We start from the raw sequence: 22,534 nt of genomic DNA, 5'->3' as shown, positions 1-22,534 counted from the left end.
GACAGGAGAGGGTCTACCGCTCACTTTTTCAGGCGATCGTAAAACCGGCGTTAGGAAAATCCCATTAAAAAGATAGGATACGCAATTGACGTAAGGGGATTTGCGGTAAGCTAAAATCACGGAAAAAAGTGAGCGGTAGACCCTCTCCTGCCTGACTCGTAATACCAGCGGGCGTTAAAAAGAAGCATTGGGACCCCTCAACGCTGCTTTTTAAGGCTAACGCAAGACTCGTAATCTAGCCGTATGTGCCTACTTTATTGACTTTTTAGACAGTCTTCCTTCATCAAAAGAATCTTGTGATTTGGGTCATAGCTGACCATGACCAACTTTCAAAGATGTCTTACTTTGTTGCTCATAAGAAACTGGCCAGAAATTTTCAGCTGTTTATTCAAAATACAATCCAACTTCAGGAAGTTTCTTCTGAGATAATATCTGACAGATGTCCTCAATATATTTATAGTTTTTGGAAAGCAGTGTACATATTTCTAGGAATTCTCTATCATCTAAAGTTATTACAATCAATTTTATTTTCTCAGAGTTACCTTTTTCTGACCATGGTCTTCAGAATCTGAAGAAATTTCAACTAGGTATAACCCACAACTGCCAACACCCTAAATTACACTATTGGTGCACTTATTTATTTATTTTATTTATAAAATATTTTACCAGGAAGGATACATTGAGATTTCTCTCGTTTTCAAGTATGTTCTGTGTCCACAAAACATTGCATTGATACAATAGGGTACAATACAATACAAAGACAATAATAATACACAATATATGCAAAAAGTTAACATAGAACAGGTAGGAAATATTTAATCAACCATGACAGGTGCATTCTGTTTTGTGATATGTAGAGAGGGATCTCTTAAAAGATATTAGGCTTGGGGAAGGTTTGAAAGTGTGCGGGAGGTCATTCCATAATTGTGGTGCTCTGTAGGAAAAGGAGGATCGAGCTGCTTTCTTTTTGTATTGAGGCAAGCTAAATAATGTGCTGGTACTGGATCGGAGGTTATAGGAGGTGGGAATAGCCGGGGAGAGCATTCTGCTCAGGTAGGGTGGGAGCTTCCCAGAAAGGCTCTTAAACACAAGGCAGGAAAGATGGAGGGTGCGTCTGGATTCCAGCGACAGCCAGTTTAGTTCTTTGAGCATGTCACAATGGTGGGTCCTGTAGTTACATTGTAGCACAAAGCGGCAGAACGAGTTATACAATGTATTAAGTTTATTAAGGTGAGTTTGCGGTGCAGGTGCATATACTACGTCCCCGTAATCCATGATAGGCATCAGCATTTGCTGTACAATCTTTTCCTTTACTGTAGGGCTGAAGCAGGATTTGTTTATGTACAGGGCACCTAGTTTTGGATTAAGTTTAGATGCAAGTTTTTCTATGTGGAGGACAAAAGATAGATTGGGGTCTAACAACATACCTAAGTATTTGAAAGAGTGGACTGCGGTCAGCGTGCAATTTGATTTTGTTTTGATGCGTAGATGGGAATTTTGTAATTTGTGTAATTTAGGTCCCGTTCCAAAGATCATTGTGACAGTTTTGTCAGTGTTTAGGAAGAGTTTGTTTTTTGAGATCCACTTTTCTACCTCTGTGAACTGGTCTTGGAGCACTGCTTCAAGCTGCGGCAGATTGGAATTGTTTGCATAGATTACTGTGTCATCTGCGTACAAGTGTACAGTTGAGGATTTGCAGACATTAGGCAGATCATTTATAAATAATCTGAATAGTAGGGGGCCGAGAATGGAACCTTGGGGAACACCACACAAGACTGTCAGAAATGGAGACATGTTGTGATTGATCCGATACATATGATCAAAACCAGGTTAATGGACGATCAGCAATACCAGAGTTTTTTAGTTTGAGCAGTAGTATGTCGTGGTCTACTGTGTCAAAGGCCTTAGCAAAATCAAGGAAAATAGCTTCAATTATGTCTCCTTGTTCCATGCCAGTTTGGATGTCGTTGCAAACTTTTAGGAGGGCAGTTGTAGTGGAGTGATTCAGGCGAAAACCTGATTGATCAGGGGTCAGATAGTTAGATTGTTGATAATACTCACATAGTTGCATATGGACGCATTTTTCTAAGATTTTTGACAACACTGGGAGCAAAGATATAGGGCGATAATTAGAAACCAAGGATAACCTCCCACTTTTATGTATAGGCACTACTCAGTTTTCCAAAGTTTGGGTATGTATCCAGACACCAAGGATTCATTAATTAGGGTTGTGACAGGTTTAGCAATTGCTGGCGCACTGAGTTTCAACAGCATTGCTGGGATATGATCAGGTCCAGACTGTTTTTTCATTTTTAGATTATTAAGGTGTTTCTTAATGACATTGATGGGTACAGGTCTAAAGTTGAACTTCTCTATATTTGGTCTTTGCTGATTTAGTGGGGCCTCATCCACATTTTCAGTTTCAGGATGCGTGTCATTTATTAGTTTGTCAATCAGGGTGGTGGAGAATCCGACAAAATAACTATTAAAGGCATTTGCTACTTCTAAGGGTAGTTGCAGTGTTTGGTTGTCCACATTGACAGTGGGAGGATGGGAGTGGATTGGTGGATTTTGTAAGTTGTTTATGAGTTTCCAAAACTTTCTAGGGTTTGATATGTTATTGTTCAGATTTTCACAGAAATATTGGGCCTTGGCCAATTTTGTTTGTTTAGTGCATATATTTCGCCATTGTCTATATACACAGTGATCATTCATAGAGCCTGTATGCTTGAACTTTGACCACAATTAATCCCAAAACTGGTACATTTGAATGAGGTCAGCTGTGATCCAATTCTAATAGTGTGCTCCTTTTACTCTCACCTTACACAGCGGGGCATGTAAATTCCAAACTTGTAGGAGTTCAGACTGAAAGAATTCAACTGCAGAGTCTAGATCTGGGATTAGGTTTAATCTGTGCCAGGGGAGGTTCTTGATGTCATTTAGAAATGATTGAAGATTACATTTTTTGAAGGACCTGGTGATTTTAATCTTGGGAGATGATTTAGTTGCCTTTACAGGGAGTGCAGAATTATTAGGCAAATGAGTATTTTGACCACATCATCCTCTTTATGCATGTTGTCTTACTCCAAGCTGTATAGGCTCGAAAGCCTTCTACCAATTAAGCATATTAGGTGAGGTGCATCTCTGTAATGAGAAGGAGTGTGGTCTAATGACATCAACACCCTATATCAGGTGTGCATAATTATTAGGCAACTTCCTTTCCTTTGGCAAAATGGGTCAAAAGAAGGACTTGACAGGCTCAGAAAAGTCAACAATAGTGAGATATCTTGCAGAGGGATGCAGCACTCTTAAAATTGCAAAGCTTCTGAAGCGTGATCATTGAACAATCAAGCGTTTCATTCAAAATAGTCAACAGGGTCGCAAGAAGCGTGTGGAAAATCCAAGGCGCAAAATAACTGCCCATGAACTAAGAAAAGTCAAGCGTGCAGCTGCCAAGATGCCACTTGCCACCAGTTTGGCCATATTTCAGAGCTGCAACATCACTGGAGTGCCCAAAAGCACAAGGTGTGCAATACTCAGAGACATGGCCAAGGTAAGAAAGGCTGAAAGACGACCACCACTGAACAAGACACACAAGCTGAAACGTCAAGACTGGGCCAAGAAATATCTCAAGACTGATTTTTCTAAGGTTTTATGGACTGATGAAATGAGAGTGAGTCTTGATGGGCCAGATGGATGGGCCCGTGGCTGGATTGGTAAAGGGCAGAGAGCTCCAGTCCGACTCAGACGCCAGCAAGGTGGAGGTGGAGTACTGGTTTGGGCTGGTATCATCAAAGATGAGCTTGTGGGGCCTTTTCGGGTTGAGGATGGAGTCAAGCTCAACTCCCAGTCCTACTGCCAGTTTCTGGAAGACACCTTCTTCAAGCAGTGGTACAGGAAGAAGTCTGCATCCTTCAAGAAAAACATGATTTTCATGCAGGACAATGCTCCATCACACGCGTCCAAGTACTCCACAGCGTGGCTGGCAAGAAAGGGTATAAAAGAAGAAAATCTAATGACATGGCCTCCTTGTTCACCTGATCTGAACCCCATTGAGAACCTGTGGTCCATCATCAAATGTGAGATTTACAAGGAGGGAAAACAGTACACCTCTCTGAACAGTGTCTGGGAGGCTGTGGTTGCTGCTGCACGCAATGTTGATGGTGAACAGATCAAAACACTGACAGAATCCATGGATGGCAGGCTTTTGAGTCTCCTTGCAAGGAAAGGTGGCTATATTGGTCACTAATTTGTTTTTGTTTTGTTTTTGAATGTCAGAAATGTATATTTGTGAATGTTGAGATGTTATATTGGTTTCACTGGTAAAAATAAATAATTGAAATGGGTATATATTTGTTTTTTGTTAAGTTGCCTAATAATTATGCACAGTAATAGTCACCTGCACACACAGATATCCCCCTAAAATAGCTATAACTAAAAACAAACTAAAAACTACTTCCAAAACTATTCAGCTTTGATATTAATGAGTTTTTTGGGTTCGTTGAGAACATGGTTGTTGTTCAATAATAAAATTAATCCTCAAAAATACAACTTGCCTAATAATTCTGCACTCCCTGTATTTTGCGCACGCAGTACACTAAGCAGTGGTCACTGAAACTGTTAGGGAAAACACCTGCCTCCTGGATTCGGTTGGGAGAAGTGGAGAGAATCCAGTTGAGCAGGGCGTGATTATGGCTTTTGATGTTTATGCGAGTTGGAGAGGAGATTAATTGTGTTAGCTGCAAAGATTTAAACAGTGATCAACAACTATTATTTTATGGATTCAGCCAATCAATATTAAAATCTACAAAAAACAAAATTTCACTTTTTGGGTTTCGAGCTATGGTTTCACTAAGGAGATGTGCTATGTCAGAAAGGGAATGCACAGGGGAGCTAGGTGGGCGGTAGATTCCTGCAAAAATTATTGATTTACTGCATGGGATCTCAAGTGTGCCAGAAAGGAAATCAAAGGTGGGCGGAGAGCTATATTGTTGTAAGGGGGTGTACTTTGTGGAATTGTCAACATAAATTACAATGCCGCCTCCTCTCTTTGCTCTATCATTTCTATAGCATGAATACCCATGTATAGCAATGGCAGAGTCTGAATTTTTGCAGTTAGCCACGATTCAAAGATCACAATGATTTGGGGCTTGTATTGTAAACACCATGCTTGCACTGCATCGATTTTTGGTAGTAAGCTGCGGATATTACAGTGCACAAAGGAGAGGCCTTTTTTAGCTGGAAGGCTAGGAATGGAATTTGTTGGGGGACCAGGGTTTGACTCTACATCATTTGCAAGGGCAAGTAAAATAAGGAATAGGAATTTGGAAATCATTTTTGTTCGGCCATTTAGTGAATGTGATACTTTATAATTTTCTGAGGTGGGGGTAGGAGGGTTATTTTTTTATAACCCTCCACCAGCACTCAGCAGATTAGTTACAGCAACAGAGCAGGCCATGGTGTATGATAATTTGTTTTCCAGTTAGAGGTGTGTGCTTATGGTGGTAGTGATGTGAACAAAATTGGAGTGAGAAAAGGGTTATCACGAATAACAGTATGGCCATATTTGGAATCATGTTAGAGGTATGAGGTGTGTAGATGAAAAAAAAAAAAGTATGTACTATTGATGTGTGATATATAGCTATTTGTAGGAAGAGAGAGTATGTATTCTATAGGGTTAAGTAAAAGGAAGGATGTGCTGATCAGTGTTTGCAGCTGTCATTTAAGGAGAATGAAAGTAGTGTGGGAGATTATCTATAAATGAAGAAATGAGCCTAGGGTGGGAGTTAAACTATCTTCCAGAAGCTACCTGTTTGCATAGCAGGGGAACAGCTGAAATAAGGTCTGTGTATTTTCTTGCAAGGCTGGGTGTCAGGGTGCCAGGAATCAGACTGAGACGAGAAGTGCAAAAATAATCACACCTTTATTAATAACAAAAAATAATAAAAAGTCCACAAGTCAAATAACAAGCCAGGAGTCAAAACCAGAGCTGGTAGTCAAACGAGCCGAGTCAGGAGCCAAAGCGAATAGTCAGACGAGCCGGAATCAGGAACAAGGAAAACAGCAGAGTCAGGAACAAGCCAGGGATCAGGAACCAGGAAGGAGGTCAGGCAGCCAGGTAATACACAGGAGCTCTCATAAACAGGTCTGAGACAACGCAAAGACAAAGCATACTGAACAGAGGCCCTTTAAATAATAAATGATGACATCACAATTCTTAGACTGCATGGAAATGAGCAGCATCCCCCAAAATGCACCATAGTCAGGAAGAGAGGTGAGTAAAATGGCTGCCAGCAGCACATGGCAAACAAAACAGGGAAAAACCCTGACAGTACCCTCCCCTCAATGACCCCTCCCCTGTGGGAGGACAAAAGGCTTATTAGGGAAACGGGCATGGAAGGCAGGGAGCATGAACAACAGAGGAGGGAACCCAAGAACGCTCCTCCCGACCGTAGCCCCTCCAGTGAACCAAATACTGTACACGGCCCTTGGACATACGAGAGTCAATAATGCTGCTGACCTCATACTCCTCATGGTTGTCAACAAAGATAGGATGAGGACGAGGCAACACAGTGGTAAACCGATTACAAACCAATGGTTTCAAGAGGGAGACATGAAAAACATTGGGGATGCGCATAGTAGGAGGAAGGTCAAGAGCGTAGGCCACAGGATTAACCCGTCGGAGTATTTAAAAAGGACCAACATAACGGGGAGCCAATTTATTGGAAGGCACATGAAGGTTCAAGTTGTGGGAGGACAGCCAAACTCTCTCACCAATCTGGTAGGAAGGTGCGGGCAGACACCTACGATCAGCCTGGAACTTTTGGCGCTTCATAGAACGATGAAGGCAATCCTGAATCTGCACCCACGTGGAACGGAGTTGCCGGAGATGCTCCTCCAAAGCTGGAATACCCTGAGACATGAATGAATCGGGCAACAAGGATGGTTGAAACCCATAATTCGCCATGAACGGGGATAACTTGGAGGAAGCATTAATAGCACTATTACGAGCAAACTCTGCCAAGTTAACCGTTCAGACCAATTATTGTGGAAATCTGAGACATAGCAATAGAGGAACTGTTCCAGAGCTTGATTAGACAGTTCCGCAGCCCAATTGGATTGAGGGTGATATGCCGAGGAGAAGGAAAGCTGGATCCACATTTGAGCACAAAAGGAACGCCAAAATCTGGAGACAAACTGGCTACCCCGGTCTGACACTATCTCCTTGGGTAACCCATGTAAACGGAAGACCTCCCGGGCAAAAATTGAAGCAAGCTCCTGAGCGGTAGGCAGCTTAATCAAGGGAATGCAATGTGACATTTTAGAAAAACGGTCAACCACCATAAGTATAACGGTATTGCCATTGGAAACAGGGAGCTCGACAATGTCCATGGTAAGATGTGTCCAAGAACGCTCACCATTAGAAATAGGTTGAAGAATACCCACAGGAAGACATCGAGGAGTCTTATTCTGTGCACAAACTGAGCAGGAGGCAACATACGCAGCAACATCAGAACAAAGACCTGGCCACCAGAATTGTCGAGTGACAGACCAAATCATTTGGTTCATGCCTGGGTGACCTGCGGCTTTAGGATAGTGGTAAGTGTGCAAAAGTTTTGTTCGAAGTTTCTCAGGAACAAAACACTTACGACTAGATTTCTCAGGAGGTGCATTGGTTTGTGCAGCCAGAATCTCCTCCCCCAAGGGAGAAGTCAAATTAGTACGTGTGGTAGCCAAAATATGTTCAGTAGGTATAACAGGAGTAGGTACAGACTCCTCCTTGGACAGAGGTCAAAAATTGTTGAGAGAGGGCATCAGCCCTAACATTCTTACTACCAGGAGACCACATAATTAAACCGAGACAAAAATCTGGCCTGTCGGGGCGACAAACGTTTTGCTTCAGATTAAACTCTTGTGGTCAGTAAGAATGAGCACTGGCACGCTAGTACCCTCGAGAAGATGCCTCCATTCCTTGAGTGCCAAAATTATGGCCAGTAATTCCCTGTCGCCAATTTCATAATTGCACTCCGCTGGAGACAATTTCTTAGAGAAGAAACCACACGGATGCAAGGAACCGCCAGGCGTAGAACGTTGAGACAAGAGAGCACCTACTCCAGTCTCAGATGCATCGACCTCAAGAACGAAAGGCAGGACAGGGTTAGGATGAGCCAGAACTGGAGCGGCAGCAAAGGCAGTCTTAAGACTATCAAAGGCCTTAATGGCAGTAGGTGACCAATGGAGTGGATCATTCTCTTTACGGGTCATGTCTGTGATAGGTTTGACCAAGGAAGAAAAGTTTTTAATAAACTTTCTATAGTAATTGGCGAACCCCAAAAAACGTTAAATAGACCGAAGACCAACTGGGCATGGCCACTGCAGAACTGCAGATAACTTGTCAGGATCCATGGAGAACCCTGCAACGGAGATAACATAACCTAGGAAGGTTACTTGAGTCTGATGGAACTCACATTTCTCGAGTTTACAAAACAGGCCATTCTCATGCAGTCTCTGAAGAACACGTGTAACATCAGAACGATGAGCCTCAAGTGTGGGTGAGTGTATGAGGATGTCATCTAAGTACACCACAACACACTGTTGCAACATATCTTGTAGGACATCATTAATAAATTCCTGAAAAACAGCAGGAGCATTACATAGGCCAAAGGGCATTACAAGATACTCATAATGCCCGCTCCTGGTGTTAAATGCTGTTTTCCATTCGTGGCCCTCCTTAATCCTAACAAGATTGTACGCTCCTCTCAAATCAAGTTTAGTAAAAACTGTAGCTCTCTTGAGGCAGTCAAAGAGTTCCGTAATGAGCGGAATAGGGTAAGCATTCTTAATGGTAAGACGATTAATACCCCTATAATCGATGCATGGTCTTAACTCGCCACCCTTTTTCTTCACAAAGAAGAAGCCAGCCCCTGCAGGAGAGCAGGATTTGCAGATGATCCCCCGCGAAAGAGCATCGGCAACATACTCCTCCATAGCACAATTCTCTGCAACAGACAGAGGGTAAACCCGGCCCCGAGGAGGAATGGCTCTGGGTTGCAGGTCTATGGCCCAATCGTAAGACCGGTGAGGAGACAACGTACCGGCACGCACCTTGTCAAAAAGTCTAGTAACTCTCGGTACTCCTCTGGCAATTGAGATACCGAAGAAGTGCATAAGACTTTAACTGGTTTCTGAAGACAAGTGGAAATACGTTGCGGGGACCACGACAAAATTTCGGACCTGCTCCAGTCGAGACTGGGATTGTGCTTTTGGAGCCAGGGATAAACCAGAACAACCGGAAAATGCGGAGAGTTTATCACCTGGAACTGGAGGGTTTCAAAATGGAGAGCCCCAACAGCCATGGACAACAGAGCAGTTTCGTGAGTAACGAGTGCGGGCAGAAGGGGCCTGCCATCAATGGCCTCAAAAGCAAGCGGAACGGACCGAGGCAAAACAGGAATGGAGTGCTTTGATACAAAAGCACTGTCAATGAAATAGCCCGCAGCACCGGAGTCAACAAGAGCCTGAGTGACTATGGAGGAGTCCACCCAGGAAAGGACAACTGTGACCAAAGGTTTCTCCTTAAGCGGTTCCGGGGACGAGGATAAACCACCCAAGGTCTGCCCCCGACAGGACCTTAGGTGTGAGCGTTTCCAGGACGTGTAGGACAAGACTTCAAAAGGTGACCCTGTAACCCACAATAGAGGCAGAGACCCTCCCTCCTCCTAAAGGCCCTCTCCGCCACGGAGAGACGCGTGAATCCCAACTGCAACAGCTCAGCAGTACCTGGTGACTCGGGACCAGGAGGCATGGGAGGAGAGGGAGGCATGGGTGGGAACGAACACGTAGGAGACAACGGAACAGGAGGCTTCCGCAAGCGCTCCTTGAAAGAAGGCCTCTCTCTGAGTCTGATGTCAATTAGGATAAAAAAAAGACACCAATGCCTCGAGATCCTCTGGTAAATCTCTGACAGCAACTTCATCTTTAATCGCATCAGAGAGCCCATGAAAGAAGGCAGCAACAAGGGCTTCATTGTTCCAACCTACCTCTGCGGCAAGTGTACGGAACTCAATAGCATACTGAGCAACAGATCTTGTACCTTGCTGAATGGACATGAGTCGTTTAGCAGCAGAGGAGGAGCGAGCCGGAACATCAAATACCCTTCGAAAGGAGGCCACAAATTCAGGGTAATTTGAAATCACAGGTTTATTAGTCTCCCACAAGGGATTAGCCCAGGCAAGAGCTGTGTCAGAGAGTAACGAGATGAGAAATCCCATCTTAGCTCTGTCAGAGGGAAACGCCTGAGGTAACATCTCAAAGTAAATGCCCACCTGGTTCAAAAACCCTCTGCACTGAATAGGATCGCCTCCATATTGCTGAGATAGAGGTGCAGAACCGGACATGCTCCTGATAGGCATAGGTGCAGCAGCGGAAACAGGAGCAGCCATAACTTGTGGGACACTTTGGTCCAAATGTGCAGTGTGAGTCTGTAGGGATAGTGCAAATTGATCCAAGCAGTGATCCTGTACATCCATCCTGGAAATGATGGCAGGTAAAGGTGGATAATTAGCACCATCAGGATTCATGGCCTTTGCGTAATGTCAGGGTGCCAGGAATCAGACTGAGACGAGAAGTGCAAAAATAATCACACCTTTATTAATAGCAAAAAATAATAAAAAGTCCACAAGTCAAATAACAAGCCAGGAGTCCAAACCAGAGCTGGTAGTCAGACGAGCCGAGTCAGGACCAAAGCGAATAGTCAGACAAGCCGGAATCAGGAACAAGGAAAACAGCAGTCAGGAACAAGCCAGGGATCAGGAACCAGGAAGGACGTCAGGCAGCCAGGTAATACACAGGAGCTCTCACAAACAGGTCTGAGACAACGCAAAGGCAAAGCATACTGAACAGAGGCCCTTTAAATAATAAATGATGACATCACAATTCTGAGACTGCATCCTGTCTCACACGGATGATGCACACCAGCCTGGCCATAAAAGGAAGTGCAGGAAATGAGCAGCGTCCCCCAAAATGCACCATAGTCAGGAAGAGAGGTGAGTAAAATGGCTGCCAGCAGCACATGGCAAACAAAACAGGGAAAACCGCTGACACTGGGGTAGATATACTTTCAAATCAGGCTGAAGGAGAGAGATATATTAGCGTCAGATTGGCCTGCAAAAATTTAAAGGAATGGGGAGGGTATATCTATGGAAATTTGAGCTAAGGGTCATTCAAGCAAAAACACAGGGAAAGTTAAAAATTACAGAGATAAGACAGAGGTATTCATGTAGGGGAATAAAACAATTAAACAAAGTACAAAAAAAGATAGATGGGCCTTAGCTGGTTAAACTAACTTTTAACATAACGGTGATAAAATATGCATTTAAAATTATAAAAACAAAACAAAAACAAAAATAACCAATACATATAACAATACACACATCAGAAAATAACAGGGTAGGTAAAATATAATGATATTACTATCTTCCAGAAGCTACCTGTTTGCATAGCAGGGGAACAGCTGAAATAAGGTCTGTGTATTTTCTTGCAAGACTAGGGTAGATATACTTTCAAATCAGGCTGTTTGCATAGCAGGGGAATAGCTGAAATAAGGTCTGTGTATTTTCTTGCAAGGCTAGGGTAGATATACTTATGGAAATACTTAAGGTCAATGTTATATTTATGCATGAAACATTATTACTTTCTATACTAAATAAATGTTTTTAAAGCAGGGAAGATTGTTATTTTGTTAAAAAAATATGCATTTGTTTGTAGTCAAGGAACAGACCCCTTGCAATGCCTCTTGAATCTTGTTTATCTTACTTTGTGACCAAACAGAGATAGATAGAAACACGTTACTGCACATGTTACTGAATCAATGTATAGCAGTAGGAATGTCAGAGTTCTGCATTCCATGGAATGCACCCCAGCCTTTCTGGGATGTGGGAAAATACTACAATTTTAGAGTTAAGGAACAGCAACCAAAATAAATAATGAAGTCACTTTACAACATTTTTAAATTATGCATAATTAAACATTTTGACTTAGATTACAAGTAGATAACAAATTTTTTTAGCACTATTGTACTTGTAATATGAGAGCAGGAGCAATGAATGAGTTAAAGGGACATAATACTCATATGCTAAATCACTTGAAACTGATGCAGTATAACTGTAAAAAGCTGACAGGAAAATATCACCTGAGCATTCCTATGTAAAAAAGGAAGACATTTTACCTCACAATCTCCTCAGCTCAGCAGAGTAAGTTCTGTGTAAAAAAATGTTGCTCAGCTGCAGGTAAAAAATAAATAAATGATGAAATGAACAGCAGCCAATCAGCATCAACAGTGCTGAGGTCATGAACTCTTTTACTGTGATCTCATGAGATTTGACTTAACTCTCATGAGATTTCATAGTAAACTTCCTTTAAACTGAATAGGGAAACATGAGAGTGCACAAGGCTCAACCCCTTAGCTGTCCCGGGACAGACATACTGATTTGCTGCTTAGAAGTCCTTTACAATGGGATGTGGCTACTGAGGAACTTTTGAGGTAAAATAGCTTTCTTTTTTACATAGAGATGTTCAGGTGATATTTTCTAGTCAGCTTTTTACAGCTATGCTGCATCACTTTCAACTGTTTCAACATTTGGGTATTATGGCCCTTTAATATTGTTCCCTGCTAATCGGCTAGATTCCGAGTTTTGCGATACGGCTTTTAACACTGAAAAATTAGCTATTACGCTGGAATGGCCAGGAACGCATATTATGAGTCGCAGCGGTATAGCTATACCGCAAGCATTTTAGCCTGTAACACAACATCCATTCTGCACTATTATTGCGCCCGTATTACAAGTTGTGCGTTCAGGCTAAAAAGCTTGCGTTACAGCCTATACCGACACGATCCATACCACCATCTAAGAGCAGTAGTTATGGATTTTGTGTAACAAAAATGTTTCACAAAAAATTTATAACTAAAATGTTACAAAGTATACTAACACCCATAAACGACCTATTAACCCCTAAACCGCCACCCTCCCACATCACAAACACTACAGTAAATTTATTAACCCCTAATCTGCCACCCACCTACATCACAACTATTAAATAAAGTTATTAACTGCCACCCACATCGTCAACACTATTTAAATATATTAACCTCTAAACCGCCGCTCCCCAACATTGCCAACACTAAATAAACCTATTAAACCCTAAACCACCAGCCCACCACATCCTAACTACTAAACTAAACCTATTAACCTCTAAACCGCTGGGCCCCCACATTGCAAAAGACTAAATTAAATTATTAACCCCTAAACCTAACACCCCCTAACTTTAAATTAAAATTACAATATAACTATATTTAAATAAATAAAAACTTACCTGTAAATAAAAATAAACCTAACATTAAACTATAAATTATAATAACATTACTATTCTAATAAAATTTTAAAAAAATAACAAATAAGAAACCAAAATTAAGAAATTAAAAAAAAAAATAATGCTATGAAAAAAATTTAAAAAATCTAAGATCACAAAAAATAATAAACACTAAAATTATGAAAAATAAAAAACACTAAGATTACAAAAATAATAAATGAAATAATAAAAACTAAAAACAATTACACCTAATCTAATAGCCCTATAAAAATAAAAAGACCCCCAAAATAAAAACACCCCCTAACCGACAATAAACTACCAATAGCCCTTAAAAAGGCCTTTTTAGGGCATTGCCCTAAGTTAAACAGCTCTTTATCTGGAAAAAAAATACAAAGTTTCCCCAACAGTAAAACTCACAACCCAACCAACCCCCCAAAATAAAAAACCCTAAGCTACCCATTGCCCCTAAAGGGGCATTTGTATGGGCATTGCCCTTAAAAGGGCATTCAGCTCTTTTACACTTTGCCCAAAGCCCTAATCTGCAAAAAAAAACACCTAAAAAAATAAAAAAAAATACCTAACACTAACCCCAGAATTATATAATTATATTCAGTGTTGGCAATGTCAGGAAGCAGCGGATTAGGGGTTAATAATTTTTATTAGTGTTGGCGATGTGGGGGAGCGCTGTATTAGGGGTTAATAACTTATTATTAGTGTTGGCGATGTCGGGAAGTGGCGGATTAGGGGTTAATAATTTGTATTAGTGTTGGCGATGTTGGGGAGCGCTGGATTAGGGGTTAATAACTTTTTATTAGTGTTGGAGATGTCTGGGGCAGCGGATTAGGGGTGTTTAGACTAGGAATTTATGTATTAGGTTTAAACGTAACTTTCTTTCCCCCATAAACATCAATGAGGTTGAGTTATGGCGATCACCATTCCGCACTTCAGGTGTTAGTTTTTTTTCTAACACTTTCTCCCCATTGATGTCTATGGGGGAAAGCGTGCACAAGCACGTAAACTCAGCCCTTGGCTTTTGTGCAGTATGGAGCTTAACACACCATAACACACAGCAGAAGGAGGCTTCTCAGTAACTCATAATGGCAGCGCTATGGTGCAATAACGCAAATGTTTTGGCCTTAGTTTCGCACCCTGCAAAACTTGTAATCTAGGTGATAGTTAGGTATGGGGACTTCTTGAGAGGGAACAAGTGGCACACAGCTATGGAGACAGTATTCTTTCTTGAGTCTTTAAGCAACAGTCAACATCAAAATTGTTATCCTTTAAAAAGATAAATAATGCCTTTACTACCCATTCCCCAGCTTTGCACAACCACCATTGTTATATTATTATACTTTATAACATACAAACCTCTACATTTTGCCACTACAGACAGCCTTTTATCACATGCTTTTTTTATTTGCTTTTCACAACAGGAGACTGCTTGTTCATGTGGGACATATAGATAACCATGTGCTCACACCCGTGAAGTTGTGCACAACACAGCACTAATTGGCTAAAATGCAAGTCATTAGATAATAAATAAATAGCCACGTGATAAGGGGGCTGTCTGCAGAGGCTTATATAGAAGGTAGTCACAGAGATAAAAAGTATATTAATATAACAGTGTAGGTTAAGGCTGTGACACACTGCAAGCAATGTAGCGGCACCACATCGCTTCGCTTCTGAAGTTTAAATATTTCATCTCTGAACGCTCAGCTACGCGACCTGACGCAGCAGAGTGCTCAGAGATGAAAAGGTAAGACACACTGAGAGCGCACAGCAGCATCTACACGCTGCGCGCCGCTCCGCTTGTAGTGTGTCACAGCCTTTATGCAAAACTGGGGAATGGGTAATAAAGGGATTATCTATTTTTTAAATAAAAATAAATTTGGAGTTGACTCTCCCTTTAATTTATAGTAAATATCACAAGGATAAAATAAGGTTACTACTATAAGAATATTTGCAGATTTCGTACAATGTCATTGTGTCACTCAACTAAAACATATTATTCTTAAAATACAATCAAATTATTTGAAATAAAATAAAAGCATAATTCTCAGTATTATAAAATTCTGTCCCACCTGTATTTTTTCATATATGTTTAATGTTATTACACATATCTAGTGTTTTACCACATTAAATTATAATCAGCGTTTAATAATTATAGTTTAGAAGTGTTCAAAATGTATAACAGAAAAAAATGTCTCACTATTAAATAATGTACATTTTATAACGATGAGTACCTAAAATAATGAATAATATAGCTGCTTTTTTTTTTGCAGTGTAATAATGAAAATGCACATGGCTCATACCAATTTAAATAACGCTTTTATTTTAGAGGCCATCAATTTCTTTATAAAAGAAAATGTTAAGATCACATGTACAGTATAGTTTAGGCACCTGTATGTAACTTTCAGTTGCGATGTGCATTATTTTGTGCTGCCAGTAGATGGCTCCAGAGTTTTTCCCTAAAAAATTTATAAAGAAAAATGAGTATCTTTAAAGGCATTTGAGATTTGTTTATACCCATTAGTATCAACACTATATATTTATGTATAATAACAATGCAGCACTAATCAATTTAGATCCTTATGTACCATAATGTTTTTTTTTTCATTCTGTATTTAAAGAAAAACTGATCACCATAGTTCCAGTTATAATTACTGTCTATTTGTTATTATTTTTAATGTATATTACAATTATTTTTAAATTGTAAAAATAAATAAAAAAAAATAATCTGTGTTTAATGATAAATAGTGTTTTAAAAAAACAATACATGTTAAAAACTATGGCTAGATATTTTTAGCTTAGTCTTTATGGTAGGTTTATAACAAATATGTGTAGATATACACCGTTTATTTGTATATAAAGAATTTTGTTTGCATTTTACTTTTACAAATACTGCAGAAGTATAAAAATGTTATTCCCTCCAAAGGCACAGTATATTTGTTAATAAGGCATTGTTTTATTTGTATAATAGCTGATTAAGAGAACAAAGTCATTGCTCCCTGGTTATGCATTCACTGTTTTACACATATAATAATAAAGAAAGGTTAATAAAGGCTTACTAAACCAGAGTACTATATGAGACAATGTTAAAAGTAAAATTCAAACCAAAAGAACAGGGGTCACAGTGAGGTTTTCTATCTATATCGCGTCAGACAAATTAGGTTATGTTTTGATATGAAGCATACATTCTTTCAGCACTTTTTATTAGGAATAGTCACCATATTGCTTATGTTAAAGGGACATTCAATAAATTATAACCTCTTAACATTTTAATTAAAGGGATACTGAACCCATTTTTTCTCTTTCATGTTTCATATAGAGCATGCAATTTTTAGCAACTTTTTATTTTCTCTTATTATCAATTTTTCTTTGTACTCTTGGTATCTTTATATGAAAAAGCAGGAATGTAAGCTTACAAGCCGGCCCATCTTTGATTCAGCACCTGGGTAGCACTTGTGATTGTAGGCTAAATATAGCCACCAATCAGCAAGCGCTACCCAGGTGCTGAACCAAAGATGGGCCGGCTTGTGAGCTTACATTCCTGCTTTTTCATATAAAGATACCAAGAGAACAAAGAGAAATTGATAATAGAATTAAATTAAAAAGTTGCTTAAAATTGCATGCTCTATCTGAATCATGAAAGAAAACATTTGGGTTCAGTGTCCCTTTAAGCATATTAAAAACACAGTGTTAATTTTCCTAATTTAGTCTGCCTGATTATCTTGTAGTTTATCACTGTGACTTTTTTTGCTAATTTTTTTTCTGTTCCCTCCATAAAGGCTGACTGTATACGACGTACTTGGGGACATGAAAGTAAAATTTTTACTTTTATTGTATTGATAGATCATGAAATTTTAGGATCTTCATAATTACTTCATAATTACTTTCCTTTTTATAGTGTATTTTGTTGAAAAGCATACATCGGTAGACTCTGAAGAAGCAATGCACTTGTGGGCGCTAACTGGTAATTGGTGGCAACTCATGTCATTGGCTTACCAGATACATTTAGCTAGCTCCCAGTACTGCATTGCTGCTCTGCATCTTAGTTTTCAACAAAGGTTACCAAGTAGAAACAAAAAAGCAAATTTCATGTTAAGGTAATTTGTAAAGCCTCCTAAAATTGTATGCTCTTTCTGAATCATGACATTTTAAAGGATCAGTAAACACTGTTGAATTGATTAATTGATGAATATACAATATCAAGAAAGCGCTTAATTTGAAAATGAAGAAAGAAGTCGAAAATTTTTCTGTCAAATTTCAAACTAAAACTAATTTTCCATCCCCCCGTATCATGTGACAGCCATCCAAAAGTCGCAAAATGCATATACATATATACAGTGCTCTTTTGCACATGCTCAGTAGGAGCTGGAGCCTCAGAAAGTGTGCGTATAAAAATAATGTTCAGTTTTCGATAATAGAAGTATATTGTAAAGTTTTTTTTTTATTTGATTGCTTTATCTGAATGATGAAACTTAATTTTAGTCTTTAGTGTCCCTTTAATTTTGACTTTCACGCCCCTTACTTAAGCGGTAGTTGTGTTTGACTGTGCTACAAGTTATATAATGATTGCTTACATCAGTACAGGAGCTCACTAACATCTGACCTCTGATAAGATGTAGCAAAGATAAACAAAACCAATATGGGATGCATCCCTTGATTTCTGAATTTTCAAACAATTTCAAATGTTGCTAATAAATTCTCAGTTTACAATATTTTAAAACACTGCAAGCTTAAATAAATGATTATATTTTACTTTCTTACACCTAGATTTAGAGTTTTGCGTTAGAAGAGGTGCGTTAGCTACGCATGTTTTTTCCCCCCGCACCTTTTAAACAACGTTGGCATTTAGAGTTCTCTGAATGGCTGCGTTAGGCTCCAAAAAGGGAGCGTAGAGCATAATTTACCGCCACTTCAACTCTCAATACCAGTGTTGCTTACGGACGCGGTCAGCTTAAAAAACGTGCTCGTGCACGATATCCCCATAGGAAACAATGGGGCAGTTTGAACTCAAAAAAACCTAACACCTGCAAAAAAGCAGCGTTCAGCTCCTAACGCAGCCCCATTGTTTCCTATGGGGAAACACTTCCTAAGTCTGCACCTAACACCCTAACATGTACCCCGAGTCTAAACACCCCTAACCTTACACTTATTAACCCCTAATCTGCCGCCGCCGCTGTCGCTGACCCCTGCATTTTATTACTAACCCCTAATCTGCCGACCGCACACCGCCGCAACCTACATTATCTCTATGTACCCCTAATCTGCTGCCCCTAACATCGCTGACACCTACATAATATTTATTAACCCCTAATCTGCCCCCCCCCAACGTCGCCGCTACCTAACTACACTTATTAACCCCTAATCTGCCGACCGGACCTCTCCGTTACTCTAATAAATGTATTAACCCCTAAAGCTAAATCTAACCCTAACACTAACACCCCCCTAAGTTAAATATAATTTAAATCTAACGAAATAAAATAAATCTTATTAAATAAATTAATCCTATTTAAAGCTAAATACTTACCTGTAAAATAAACCCTAATATAGCTACAATATAACGAATAATTATATTGTAGCTATTTTAGGATTTAAATTTATTTTACAGGCAACTTTGTATTTATTTTAACTAGGTACAATAGCTATTAAATAGTTAATAACTATTTAATAGCTACCTAGTTAAAATAATTACAAAATTACCTGTAAAATAAATCCTAACCTAAGTTACAATTAAACCTAACACTACACTATCAATAAATTAATTAACTAAACTATCTACAATTATCTACAATTAAATCAACTAAACTAAATTACAAAAAAACAAACACTAAATTACAAAAAATAAAAAAAGATTACAAGAATTTTAAACTAATTACACCTACTCTAAGCCCCCTAAAAAAATAACAAAGCCCCCCAGAATAAAAAATGCCCTACCCTATTCTAAAATTAAAATAGAAAAGCTCTTTTACCTTACCAGCCCTTAAAACTGCCCTTTGCGGGGCATGCCCCAAAGAATTCAGCTCTTTTGCCTGTAAAAAAAAACATACAATACCCCCCCCCAACATTACAACCCACCACCCACATACCCCTAATCTAACAGCTCTTTTACCTTACCAGCCCTTAAAAGGGCCTTTTGCGGGGCATGCCCCCAAGTAAACAGCTCTTTTGCATTTAAAAAAAGCATACAATATCCCCCCCAACATTACAACCCACCACCCACATACCCCTAATATAACCCAAACCCCCATTATAAAACCTAACACTAAGCTCCTGAAGGTCTCCCTACCTTATCTTCACCACGCCGGGTATCACCGATCCGTCCAGAAGAGGGTCCGAAATCTTCATCCTATCCGGCAAGAAGAGGTCCAGAAGAGGGTCCGAAGTCTTCATCCTATCCGGCAAGAAGAGGTCATCCGGACCGGTAGACATGTTCATCCAGGCGGCGTCTTCTATCGTCATCCATCCGGCACTGAGCGGGATCATCTTAAAGCAGCCAACGCGGATCCATCCTATTCTTCCGGCGACTCCCGACGAATGAAGGTTCCTTTAAGTGACGTCATCCAAGATGGCGTCCCTCGAATTCTGATTGGCTGATAGGATTCTATCAGCCAATCGGAATTAAGGTAGGAAAAATCTGATTGGCTGATTGAATCAGCCAATCAGATTCAAGTTCAGCTGAATGCTGCTTTTTTGCAGGTGTTAGTTTTTTTTTAGCTCAAACTGCCCCATTGTTTCCTATGGTGATATCGTGCACAAGCACGTTTTTTAAGCTGGCCGCGTCCGTAGGGATCACGTAAAAACCGCCACTCACCTACAACTGGCGGTAACGCCTCACTACACACAAACAGTGAGCTTGACCTGCTAACAACACGCTGTTCTAACGATTGCGAGAGCCACATTGATACTTTCAAATCTGTCAAGACAAATATCATAGCCTGAGGCCAAGACTATTTTTCACCTCAAAAGCACAAGTACTTTATTTTAAAAGTTTTACCATTTCCACCAGGCTAATTAGAAGCCTTCTATTGTTCTAAGGAAGACGTCCCTTCTATTATGTTTTACATGTTTTAGATGATACATTTGTATTTTATTAAATTGATAATCTGATTTCATTATAGTTGTTCCATTTTGATACATTATTTACCTCTTTGAACTAGTTATATTCACCTAACCTGATACATTCTCCAGGCACTTTTATTATATAGTATATATTATTTATTATTTTTATCATGCAACACTAATTTTTGCACCATATTTTGCCCTAATATTCACTCACGTCTCTACAACTTGACCCGTGCTTTTAGCACTTAATTATCTTTCACTAGTTTTTGCACATATTGTTTTCTTGGAGGGGAAATCACTAGTTAAGCAGGGTTCTTATATCCTCTAAGCGCTTCTACTTTTTCCTTTGCAGTAAAAAATCCAAAGACAACCCTTATTTGTACTCTTTAAGTCTATAACAGATATATGAAATGCAGTAAACATGCAGGACAAATAATACTAACTACCATTCACCTACATTACGTGTTTTGCGCTAAACAGGGTGCGAAACTAACGCCAAAAAGTTGCGTTATTTCACTCTCCATAGCGCTGCCATTATGAGTTACTGAAAATCCTCCTTGTGCATGCAATATGGTGGAGTTAAGCTCCATTCAGCACAAAATCCAAGGGCTGCTTTGAAGTGCTCATGCATGCTTTCCCCAATAGACTTCAATGGGGAGAGAGTGTTAGAAAAAAACCTAACACCTGCAATCGTGGAATGAAAAATCTCTGTAACGCAACCCCATTGATGTCTATAGGAAAAAAAAAAAGTTAAATTTAAGCACCCTAACATAAACTATAGGAAAATAAATTAAATACTGGCACTACATGTAATAGGTAGGAAAAATACCACTTTTACAAGAGATGGTATTGGTGCTGTCCCACGCTTGTATCTTAAAAATAAACTAATAGTATATCAATAAAGTTAGTGGCAAACGTGTTTCAGCCGATTTCACAGCCTTTCTCAATGCCCAGTTACATCAAAGTGATCAAGCCGAAGCCTAATTGTTTGCGTTCTTATATTCACTTAGTCAAATGTCAGTATCCAATCATCTGTGTTTATTTTCACACACCTCTTATTACGTGTTATTCTGTGTTATTCTGTATCCGTGATTCACTGGATTTCATAGGTTGGATTCGTTGTGTCTTTAATATCCAGTCAGTGGCTGTTATTGTTACATGCCTTTTTTCCTTACATTCCGATTGGTTCCGGTTTGATAGTGGGATGGATTAGGTGACATAGGTATTACCCTAGTCCAATATTGTCATCAGAGTATGTCTCACTCTCCACCTATACCGTTCTAATAGAATTTCCAAATGATCACTATGGGGTGTTGTATTACATTTGACTTAGTGAATATAAGAGCACAAACAATTAGGCTTCAGCTTGATCACTTTGATGTAACTGGGCATTGAGAAAGGCAGTGAAATCGGCTGAAACGCGTTTGCCACTAACTTTATTGATATACTATTAGTTTATTTTTAAGATACAAGCGTATTTTCACTTCTGTCACCTGAAGCCGACGTTTAAAAGGTTATTCACAGGACAGGAATGAGTGCTAATTAAGTTCCTTATTTTCTCTTCTTTTTCTAATCCAACTCTAACATATACCCCAAGTCTAAACACCCCTAATCTGCCGCCCCCAACATCGCCGCCACCTAAATAAAGTTATTAACCCCTAATCTGCCGCTCCCGACATCGCCGCCACTAATAAAAGTTATTAACCCCTATTCCACTGCTCCCCGACATCACTCCACTATAATAAAGCTATTAACCCCTATTCCGCCGCTCCCCGACATTACCACCACTATAATAAAGTTATTAACCCCTAAACCTCAGGCCTCCCACATCTCAGCCACTAAATAAACCTATTAACCCCTAAACCGCCAGCCCACCACAATGCAAAACACTAAATTAAACTATTAACCCCTTAACCTAACTCCCCCTAACTTTAAATTAAAATCACAATATAACTATATTTAAATAAATAAAAACTTACCTGTGAAATAAAAATAAACCAACCACTAAACTATAAATTAACCTAACCTTACTATTCTAATAAAATGAAAAAATACTACTAATTAAAAAATCTAAATTACAAATTTAAAAAACCTAACA

This window comes from Bombina bombina, chromosome 2 (genome assembly GCF_027579735.1).
Source record: "Bombina bombina isolate aBomBom1 chromosome 2, aBomBom1.pri, whole genome shotgun sequence".
NCBI classification, from domain to species: domain Eukaryota; kingdom Metazoa; phylum Chordata; class Amphibia; order Anura; family Bombinatoridae; genus Bombina; species Bombina bombina.
The sequence above is the reverse complement of the archived record's forward strand: the minus strand, read 5'-3'. Positions refer to the sequence as shown.